The 11,537-nt window shown below is 40.6% G+C and overlaps 1 protein-coding gene across 3 annotated transcripts in view; it reads left to right on the top strand.

Moving 5' to 3' along the window:
• Window positions 1–581: 581 nt before the first annotated feature.
• The window catches only part of LOC110530324 (E3 ubiquitin-protein ligase RNF220), a 289,576-nt gene continuing 278,620 nt past the window's right edge, over window positions 582–11,537 (top strand). For all 3 annotated transcript variants that reach the window (XM_090182300.1, XM_090182298.1, XM_090182297.1), the window contains exon 1: window positions 582–914. The gene's annotated coding sequence lies outside the window, so the exon portion shown is untranslated. The remainder of the gene's footprint in view (window positions 915–11,537) is intronic.

Here is an 11,537-nt window from a genome sequence, read left to right as displayed (position 1 = left end):
GCTTCCAGGAATTGTGTACAGATCGTTGCGACATGGGGCTGTGCATTATCATGCTGAAACATGATGGCGTAGGAAGAATGGCATGAGAATGGACCTCAGGATCTCGACACGGTATCTCTGTGCATTCAAATTGCCGTCAATAAAATGCAATTGTGTTTGTAGCTTATCTTTTTATGGCTGCAGGGGCAGTATTGAGTAGCTTGGATGAAAAGGTGCCCATTGTAAATGGCCAGCTCCTCAGTCTCAGTTGCTAATATATGCATATTATTATTACTATTGGATAGAAAACACTCTGAAGTTTCTAAAACTGTTTGAATTATGTCTGTGAGTATAACAGAACTCATATTGCAGGCAAAAACCTGAGAAATTCCACTTCCTGTTTGGATTTTTTCTGGGGGTGGCAGATCTTCAACCAAGCTCTCATTAAAATTACAGCGAGATATGGATGAGTTTTCATATGGATGAGTTTTCACTTCATACACCTTCCACTAGATGTCAACAGTCAATAGAACTTCGTCTGATGACTCTAATGTGAAGGGGGGTCGAATGAGACAGGAAATAGTCACCACTGCCACGAGTTGACCATGCTTTCACCATGTGCATTCACAGGGGAAGGACCTGCGTTCCACCGGTCATCTGAAGTCATCCTAATTCTCCGGTTGGAACGTTATTCAAGATATATGTAAACAACATTCTAAAGATTGATTCAGTACATCGTTTGACATGTTTCTACTGACAGTTACGGAACTTTTGGACATTTCGTCACGTTTTAGCTTTGTGACTTTGGAATTGTTTACCAAACGCTCTAACCAAAGTAGCTAATTGGACATAAATAACGGACATTTTCAAACAAATCAAGCATTTATTACGGACCTGGGATTCCTAGGACTGCATTCTGATGAAGTTCATCAAAGGTTAGGAAACATTTATCATGTATTTTCTGGTTTCTGTTGACTCCAAAATGGAGGCTAATTTGGCTACTGTTCTGAGCTCTGTCTCAGATTATTGCATGGTGTGCTTTTTCCGTAAACTTTTTTTGAATTCTGACACAGCGGTTGCATTAAGGAGAGTTATATCTATAATTCCATGTGTATAATTTGTATTATCATCTACATTTATGATGAGTATTTCTGTTGAAACGATGTGGCTATGCAAAATCACTTGATGTTTTTGGAACTAGTGAATCTAATACGCCAATGTAAACTCCAATTTTTTTTATAGAAATATGAACTTTATCAAACAAAACATACATGTATTGTGTAACATGAAGTCCTATAAGTGTCATCTGATGAAGATAATTCAAGGTTAGTGATTAATTTTATCTCTATTTCTGCTTTTTGTGAATGCTATATTTCGCTGGAAAATGGCTGTGCTTATTGTGGTTTGGTGGAGACCTAACATAATCGTTTGTAGTGCTTTTGCTGAAAAGCATATTTGAAATCGGACACTTTGGTGGGATTAACAACAAGATTACCTTTAAAATAATATAAGACACATGTATGTTTTAGGAATTGTAATTATGAGATTTCTGCGGTTTGAATTTGACGCCCTCTATTTTCTCTGGTAGTTGTCATACGAATCCTGTTAGTGGGATTGCAGCCATAACAAGTTATGCCTGCTCATACGAAAACCCCACCACCACAATGGGGCACTCTGTTCACAACGTTGACATCAGCAAACCGCTCAACCACATAACGCCATACGTCTGCCATCTGCCCGGTACAGTTGAAAGGATTCAGTGGCCATCGAAGGTGAGCATTTGTCCACTGAAGATGATTGCGACGCCGAACTGCAGTCAGGTCAAGACCCTGGTAAGGACCACGAGCATGCAGATGAGCTTCCCTGAGACGGTTTCTGACAGTTTGTACAGGAATTCGTCGGTTGTGTAAGCCCACAGTTTCATCAGCTGTCCAGGTGGCTGGTCTCAGATGATCCTGCAGGTGAAGAAGCCAGATATGTAGGAACATTTTTAGGATATTTTATTTCAGGTCATGAAACATGGGACCAACACTTTACATATTGCGTTTATATTTTCGTTCAGTGTAGCTAACAGAATGGCTACAGGGTTGACCCTTGTACAGTCGACGCCAAAAGTTTTGAGAATGACACAAATATGAATTTCCGCAAAGTTTACTGCTTCAGTGTCTTTAGATATTTTTGTCAGATGTTACTATGGAATACTGAAGTATAATTACAAGCATTTCATAAATGTCAAAGGCTTTAATTGACAATTACATGAAGTTGATGCAAAGAAAATTTGCAGTGTTGACCCTTCTTTTTCAAGACCTCTGCAATCCGCCCTGGCATAATGTCAATTAACTTCTCGGCCACATCCTGACTGATGGCAGCCCATTCTTGCATAATCAATGCTTGGAGTTTGTCAGAATTTGTGGGTTTTTGTTTGTCCACCCGCCTCTTGAGGATTGACCACAAGTTCTCAGTGGGATTAAGGTCTGGATTAGTTTCCTGGCGATGGACCTTAAATATCGATGTTTTGTTCCCCAAGCCACTTAGTTATCACTTTTGCCTTATGGCAAGGTGCTCCATCATGCTGGAAACGGCATTGTTCGTCACCAAACTGTTCCTGGATGGTTGGGAGAAGTTGCTCTCTGAGAATGTGTTGGTACCATTCTTTATTCATGGCTGTGTTCTTAGGCAAAATTGTGAGTGAGACCACTCCCTTGGCTGAGAAGCAACCCCACACATGAATGGTCTCAGGATGCTTTACTGTTGGCATGACACAGGACTGATGGTAGCACTCACCTTGTCTTCTCAGGACAAGCTTTTTTTCCGGATGTCCCAAACAATCAGAAAGGGGATTCATCAGAGAAAATGACTTTACCCCAGTCCTCAGCAGTCCAATCTCTGTACCTTTTGCAGAATATCAGTCTGTCCCTGATGTTTTTCCTGGAGAGAAGTGGCTTCTTTGCTGCCCTTCCTGACACCAGGCCACCCTCCAAAAGTCTTCACCTCACTGTGCGTGCAGATGCTCTCACACCTGCCTGCTGCCATTCCTAAGCAAGCTCTGTACTGGTGGTGCCCCGATCCCACAGCTGAATCAACTTTAGGAGATGGTCCTGGCGCTTGCTGGACATTCTTGGGCGCCCTGAAGCCTTCTTCACAACAATTGAACCGCTCTCCTTGAAGTTCTTGATGATCCGATAAATGGTTGATTTAGGTGCAATCTTACTGGCAGCAATATCCTTGCCTGTGAAGCCTTTTTTTGTGCAAAGCAATGATGACGGCACGTGTTTCCTTGCAGGTAACCACGATTGACAGAGGAAGAACAATGATTCTAAGCACCACCCTTCTTTTGAAGCTTCCAGTCTGTTATTCGAACTCAATCAGCGTGACAGAGTGATCTCCAGCCTTGTCCTCGTCAACACTCACACCTGTGTTAACGAGAGAATCACTGACATAATGTCAGCTGGTCCTTTTGTGGCAGGGCTGAAATGCAGTGGAAATGTTTTGGGGTATTCAGTTCATTTGCATGGCAAAGAGGGATTTTGCAATTAATTGCAATTCATCTGATCACTCTTCATGACATTCTGGAGTATATGCAAATTGCCATCATACAAAGTGAGGCAGCAGACTTTGTAAAAATGTATATTTTCATTCTCAAAACCTTTGGCCACGACTGTATTAGATTTTTTGCACTGTCTCTATGCACAACATGCACTCACATTTATACTGACTCTACACACACACACAATTCAATACATTTTAGAATAAGGCTGTAATGTAACAAAATGTGGAAAAGTCAAGGGGCCTGAATAATTTCCTGAATCTACTGTAGAAAGGTTAGTGTCTGAATCTCACCCTCTCACTACTGGTCTCCCCTAGGTCTCAGTGCTAGGTCCCCTTTGGTCCTCTCTGTAAACAAAGTCACAAATTGGTTCTGTCACATCCTCATCGCTCTTATCACTGTTATGCTAACGCAATTCAACTATTTTTGTCCCACCGCCCTTGTTACAGGGGTCGGTAATCCAGAGTAGGGGCAAAGGCACAGGACGGCAGGCAGGCTCAGAGTCAGGACAAGCAAGGGTCAAAACCAAGAGGATGAGAAAAAGAGAGAATGGGGAAAAGCAGGAGCTGACACAAAACGCTGGTTGACTTGAACAAGCAAGACGAACTGGCAACAGACAAACAGAGAACACAGGTATAAGTACCCAGGGGATAATGGGTAAGATGGGCGACACCTGCAGGGGGGTGGAGACAAGCACAAGGACAGGTGAAATAGATCAGGGCATGACAGGTCTTTCTTAACACTGTTATTCTGATGGCGCTCAACTCTTTTCTCCCAACCCCACCTGTATGATCTGTCAGTGTCCGGCAGACCTCTTCACTTCCATGTTGGCCCACCACCTCAACCTCTACATAAAGACAACACTGCCATTCCTTCTTCGGGAAGTCCTTCCCGCTCCAAGACCTCTCCACCACTGTTGGCAACTCTCTTGTGTCCACCTCCCAGACTGTGACGTTTTGACCTTGACCTTGACCTTGTTGTGGAGTTGTGAGGTAGGCTTTTGTGGTGTATGTTCAGGGAGGAGTCAGACAAGGACGGTCAGGTGCAATTTCTCAGAATGGGCTTTTATTAACAGTTGAGGAATAAGTTGGTGAAACTGTATAAAATATATTATAATAACATCAACAATAACAACAAACAGGATGATGAAACTATGGGATAATATCTGGCATTCCAACCACAAACTATACTACATTTTCTTCTTTGCAATCATTGCTGCAACACAAATAGTCTTTCGAAAAAGGTTTTGATAATATTACTTTATATACTTTTCTATAATAATTTCTAGAATTATTAATGCACAGAGATTTGATTAGAGAGTTCAGAGCCGAACCGACGGTGCTACGATGTAGCCCAAAGGCAGACAGATGGCGATATTGAGACGTTTAATCTTACCATCCAAAGGGAATCTATACAGCTGGCTAAACCCACTTGTACCCCCGTAGACCAGTTCATACATAAAATATTCTCCATTCAGGCTTCAAAGGCATCGATTTCCTCCTTTACTCAATTTAATGGCGAGAAGGCAGAAAAAAAATGGGGAAGATAGGCTTGCTGTCTTTATGAAACACAATTTTCCACCACGCTGCAGTGCCTAATGCTAGTACCAGATGCGTATCGTGTTCAGCCAATCAGGTTGGAGCATTCCGTTTTTTTACCCCTGGTCTGATTGGCTAAACGAGATACGCTCAGTCTGTAATTTTCTTCTATACTGTCACAGTCCCGTAACAATCTTGTCCTTTTGAAAATCTCCCCCATTCCGTCCCATCTTGTACAACACAGAATTGATCCTGTAATCCATCAGTTGTGCTACTGTATTTATTTATTTACATTGTTTTACTCAACATAAGACTGTTAAAATGTGAACACTAAGTCTAAAAAGGTAAAAATACCCTCTTTAAAAATGTGTTCTCGCATCTATTATCATTTAAAACAAAATAACATTGGTTCTATTCACCAGTAGGCTAATTATGTTTATATCTCCATTTTGTCTGAGTGTGCATCCAGATCCATTATTATTTACTGTAGCAGGCCCTAGTGTTGGTAAAATTAAATTTTTTAGTAAACATTTTAATTACAAAAAACGTTTTATCACTTTTTGGGGGGGGGTAACAAAATAGCTGTAGAAACACCATAAAACAAAGTTATTTTTGTCCTCCGGTGGGGTGGTAGATGGCCCAAAACAGCTTGTAATCAATAATAAACTTGTCATCTGTAATAAAAATGTTAACTTTGTAATTTTCTTAACCTGCCTCATTCTTTATTTGGTTCTCTTAAAAAAAAAGTGTAACAACTTGCCACTCTTTTTTAGGCTTTCCCCCACAACAAGGTCCAGATCACTGAAGTGTAAAAAATACCTCCCCAAAATGTCTGTATATATCAATATCAATCCAATGAACTATTCAATCTTCTTTCTAACAGGTCTATAGTGACTATTATGGCACTATTGTTGTGAGTCAAACGCTGGAAAACTCTAGGTCTAAGAGCCATGTGTTCACATAGGCCTACAGTAGTTGAGCGTGTATTGTGACCACAGTAACATGCCTATGCCTGTGGAGGGCAGCATTTACCCATTATTTTCAACAACCTATTGTTATCAGTCATTCCGCATCTCATCACAGTATACTGTATACCTACACACGCAATGTTTTTCTTCAAATGTTGTTAAGCACTGTACCCTTTCTCATTGCTCTTCAAATATTAAAGGTGTAATTGCTCACATTTTACTGTGTATTTTCTAGTATATTATTTACACAATTTTACCATTCAATGGCCTTCAAATAACCGCAATGCCAAACACTTTATTATAGGATATACCTTCATTGATGTACCAGTAGTAGGGCTGTGTAACTGACAGTAGAAGCTCTAAGGAGGTTGCTCTGATCTGAAAATGTGTTGAAATTGCCCTAAAAGTTAATGAAGTCTCTCGACACGATGAGGGAAAATTGTAGTGAGGAGGGTTCAATGGGCCTCTTTAGCCTCCTCTTCCATAGAAAATGGTAACTGTCAAGCTCCTTACATTAGAGGACGCTCAGCGTTCGTACAGCAAGCAAGGCAAGCACTAAGATGAATGGTGTTAAGTGGTAGCATTTGGTAATTGAGCAACATTTTCTCAGTTTAATCTGATAGTCTCATATACGTCTCAAGCATTTCGAGTCTTGCTCTTCAGGGGGCAGTGCCTGCCTAACAACATGAGATTGGATGATGTGAATCAATGCTGGTCACAGGAGCTAATGGATTTCCAAAGTTTTCTGTAGGCATCAGTCAGTATAATGTCCCTTAAGTAAATGGCCGTCTTAAATATGGATGGATGTGTCACCAGTATACTGCCTGGTGTGTAGACCATCAACCTTGTACAGTAGCACCAACCCTACAAGAGAGAATGATCTCTCTTTCAGAAGGCTGCTTTTGCTCTGAGTTTAATGTCAAGCTATGTGTCTGATTTAAGCTGAGGGCTTTTGAGGTGGAAAACTGTATTTTGATTTATTACAGTTTGCAGGCAATAGGCCAATGTATTATCCAAGTACTGCTATTAACCAAGTTTAGATAGAATCGCTCACATCTCTCACTATGCACACACTGGTTGACTGAACTTTGTTGAACCAGCGTGGAATAGACATTGAGTTGACGTCTGTGCCCAGTTGGCTGTCTACTCTCCTCAGATGATGTGCGCGGGCGGATATGATGAGGCATAACTATCCTTATGACATTTAGATGCAATATTGAACAAATTTCACTGAATTTTATTCACATTCAACATTCGGTATGTTATATGTGTTGTAATTCTGACCAAATCAATTACAGTAAAATCATGCAAATAGCAAAGTGTTATATATAGTATATATAGTTGAATAAAGGTTAATTATATTTTTTAAAATAAATAATAATAATAAAGGTAGTATAAAACAGCCCCTCTACCCACCTTCAGGGCCAACCTCCCTATTCATCCCACTACATGATACTTATACTTAAAAAGTGTCTCGGTCATAAAGGTTTAATGTGAACAGATATGTCTGGTCATCTTGTTCCTTTTGTATCTGGCTGTCTAAGCTCGTAGGCATTTGTTTTCCATCCCTGACTGTCTGGAGTCAGGAAACACACCAGACAGCATCCCTGTTTTGTCTTTCCGCCTCTACTGCCCTCACACTACTCTGGCACAGAACACTGGCATTTACTGAAAACACACTCAGGGTTGTTCCTACTTCCTGGTCCTACCCTTTCCTCAGCACCTGTTTTGGCTGACTGACTTGTGATCAAGTTGAGCAGGGAGCCACAAACCAGTCCCCTCTTCACTAATGAGCAAAGTGTCCTGTGGAACATGCTGGGGGTGACAGCACGACACCCACCCTCTCTGTTTCAAAGCCAGGAAGCTATAGGGACCAAAGTTGGCGCTGCTTAGAGACACTTTCAAATGTTTTACTGGTGCTTGGATTGAAGAATGAAGAGAGAGAGTGTGTGTGGGGGTTTGAGCTGGACTAGACATGGAACCAACTGTCATCATCAGAATCCCCGTCTCCCATCCGCCCTTCAGGGAAATAAAGAAAGAGACAGACACGGAAGCCCTCAGCCCACAGCACCTCTCAGCACACAGGGCGAGCAGCAGCCAGCGCGGCCTGTTCAAAAGTGACTCTGCTGCTTCACAGATGCCCTTCAACAGAACACCTCCAGCTCAGCTGTGTGCTGCCGGCACATTTGACAAGATGCAGTCTCTCTAGTTAAAGCACTGTCAAATTAAATGTACAAAACAAACTGTGTGTCAGCTAGGCATCGCCGGTGTGATGGCAGTGACGGTGTACAGGGCTGTGTGTGTGTGTGCTCTTGTTTATGTGTGTGTTTAATTTGTCTCGGAGTGGGAGAGAGGCACACAGGGAGTGGCAGTGGGGAAGGGTGTCTAATGAGGGGGAGAGCAGTGCCTGCGTCTGACAGGCCACCACTGTGGGACTCTCAAAAGCCACGAGCCAGACACACACAGGACCAGGCACAAGCTAGCAGCCTTTTGATACTGTCTCACGCCTTGTCGTCAAGCCTCCTGTCGACATGAACTGTCTTTGTGTGTTTTTGTTTATTCCAAGAAACCTCTAGGTTATAGGTTTTATACGGTTTAAAATACAGGGCCACAAAATACAGTTATCTTTGTTAAATGAATTCGATAATTATCAATGGTGAGTAATTAACCTCTATTTTGTACAGTATGTATACAATCTGGGGTTTCCTTATGTGAATTTCATGCAGTTTCATAGTGTATTTGTAGGTTATAAAGTAAATGTATAATCTCTCCCTTTTAAGTTTATTTTAATAGTCAGCTTAAAGGTTAAAGGTCCAATGCAGCCCTTTTTATCTCAATATCAACTCATTTCTGGGAACAATTAATTACCTTACTGTGATTATTTTCAATTAAGATGTTCCAAAAAGAAACAAAAATAGCTTCTTAGCAAAGAGCAATTCCTCAATGAAGGGTTTTGCTAGGACAGTCTGGGAGTGGTCTGAGTGGGGAGGGGAAAACTGAAAACTAGCTGTTGTTGTCAGAGGTTTGGAACTCTCTTGTTAGTCTATTAACTCATTTACCACCTGGTGATGTCACCGGGCAGCCCAAAACTCAATCCCTCCAAAACAGGCTGAAATTTCAGGGGGTCTTTTTAAACAGCTCTTACACTAAAAAGGATATTCCCACTGGGTTTCCACATCATTGCAACCCTCAAAAATCTATGTGATGACGTTGAATCAACATGGGAAACCGATTGGATTTGCAAAAAGTCATCAACAAAAGGGCATTTCATATTTTTTTACCAAACTTCTAACCAAAAATGTTGTTGGTGATTTCGAGTTGAATTCTTGTTAGTTGACAACTCAACCAAATATAAATCAAAACTACACGTTGAACTGAAGTCTGTGCCCACTGGGTTATCATTATTTTCACAATTTCACAGTATCATTCCAACCTCATAGTTTGGAAATGATATATATACAGTACCAGTCAAACGTTTGGACACACCTACTCATTCAAGTTTTTTTTTTTTTTTACTATTTTCTAGATTGTAGAATAATAGCGAAGACAAATATGAAATAAAACATATGGAACAATGTAGTAACCCAAAAAATTGATAAACAAATATTTATTATTATTTTTTATTCTTCAAAGTAGCCACACTTTGCCTTGATGACAGCTTTGCATACACTTGGCATTCTCTCAACCAGCTTCACCTGGAATGCTTTTCCAACAGTCTTGATGGTGTATCCCTGCAGAATGCTGTGGTAGCCATGCTGGTTAAGTGTGCCTTGAATTCTGAAATAAATTATTGACACTGTCACCAGCAAAGCACCCCACACACCATCACACCTCCTCCATGCTTCATGGTGGAAACCACACATGCAGAGATCATCCATTCACCTACTCTGCATCTCACAAAGACACAGCGGTTGGAACCAAAAATCTCCAATTTGGACTCATCAGATCAAAGGACAGATTTCCACCGGTCTAATGTTCATTGCTCGTCTTTCTTGGCCCAAACAAGTCTCTTCTTCTCATCGGCATCCTTTAGTAGTGGTTTCTTTGCAGCAAATCAACCAAAAAGGCCTGATTCACCCATTTTCCTCTGAACTGTTGATTTTAAGATGTGTCTGTTACTTGAACTCTGTGAAGCATTTATTTGGGCTGCAATTTATGATGCTAGTAACTCTAATGAACTTTTCCTGTAGTGGTCCTCATGAGAGCCAGTTTCATCTTTGCGACTGCACCTAAAGAAACTTTAAAAGTTATTGTAATTTTTGGGATTGACTGACCTTCATGTCTTAAAGTAATGATGGAATGTTGTTTCTCTTTGCTTATTTGAGCTGTTCTTGCCATAATATGGACTTGGTATTTTACCAAATAGGGCTATCTTCTGTATACAACCCCTACCTTGTGACAACAACTGATTGACTCAAACGCATTAAGAAGGAAACAAATTCCACAAGCGAACTTTTATCAAGACACACCTGTTAATTGACATGCATTCCAGGTGACTACCTCATGAAGCTAGTTGAGAGAATGCCAAGAGTGTGCAAAGCTGTCATCAAGGCAGAGGGTGGCTATTTGAAGAATCTCAAATATAAAATATATTTTGATTTGTTTAAACCTCTTTCCCGTTACTACATGATCCATATGAGTTATTTCATAGTTTTGATGTCTTTACTATTATTCTACAATGTAGAAATAGTAAAATAAAGATCAAATAAATAACATTAAAATTAAAACCCTTGAATGAGTCGGTGTCCAAACTTTTGTCTGGTACTGTAACGGCTCTCGTTGGTGGTAGAAAGAGTAAACCAAAGTGCAGCGTGGAAAGTGTTCATGATTTTAATTCAAAAAACACTCAAACAAAATAACAAAATCGAAAACAAAAGTGCACAGTTCTATCAGGCAACAGTAACTAAACAGAAAACAAGATCCCACAAACTCAGGCTGCCTAAGTATGATTCCCAATCAGAGACAACAATAGACAGCTGTCTCTGATTGGGAACCACACTCGGCCAAAAACAAGGAAACAGAAAACAGAATTTCCCATCCGAGACACGCCCTGACCTAAGTAAACATAGAGAATAATAAGGATCTCTAAGGTCAGGGCGTGACAGTACCCCCCCCACGTACAGGTACTGTGTGTATATTTATATATATAACACAGCAAAATCAAGTTTTTGACTGCACCGCACCTTTAATAATCCACATTTTCACACTATTCTCGCCATCTCTCTATGTAATCTTTTCATGAGAGGTAAACACACAGTAGGTCAACATTCTACCATTAGTATGTGTCCTATGCAGAGGCAAACAGTATGAATTACACTATGATAATGTAGTAGTTAATTGAAATAAATATCAATGATTAATGGCTTTATGCTTATGTAAAGTCAGCTTCCCTGTGGGCTGTGTGGACACAAAACTCCATGTAAATAAAGGGGCAACCTATTCCCTTTGTATTGTACTACTATTGACCAAGGCCCATAGTGCTCTAGTAAAAAGTAGTGTTCTTTA

This window comes from Oncorhynchus mykiss, chromosome 8 (genome assembly GCF_057628025.1).
Source record: "Oncorhynchus mykiss isolate SJ-2025 chromosome 8, ASM5762802v1, whole genome shotgun sequence".
Lineage (NCBI taxonomy): Eukaryota > Metazoa > Chordata > Actinopteri > Salmoniformes > Salmonidae > Oncorhynchus > Oncorhynchus mykiss.
This window is presented reverse-complemented; position numbering and strand designations above follow the sequence as displayed.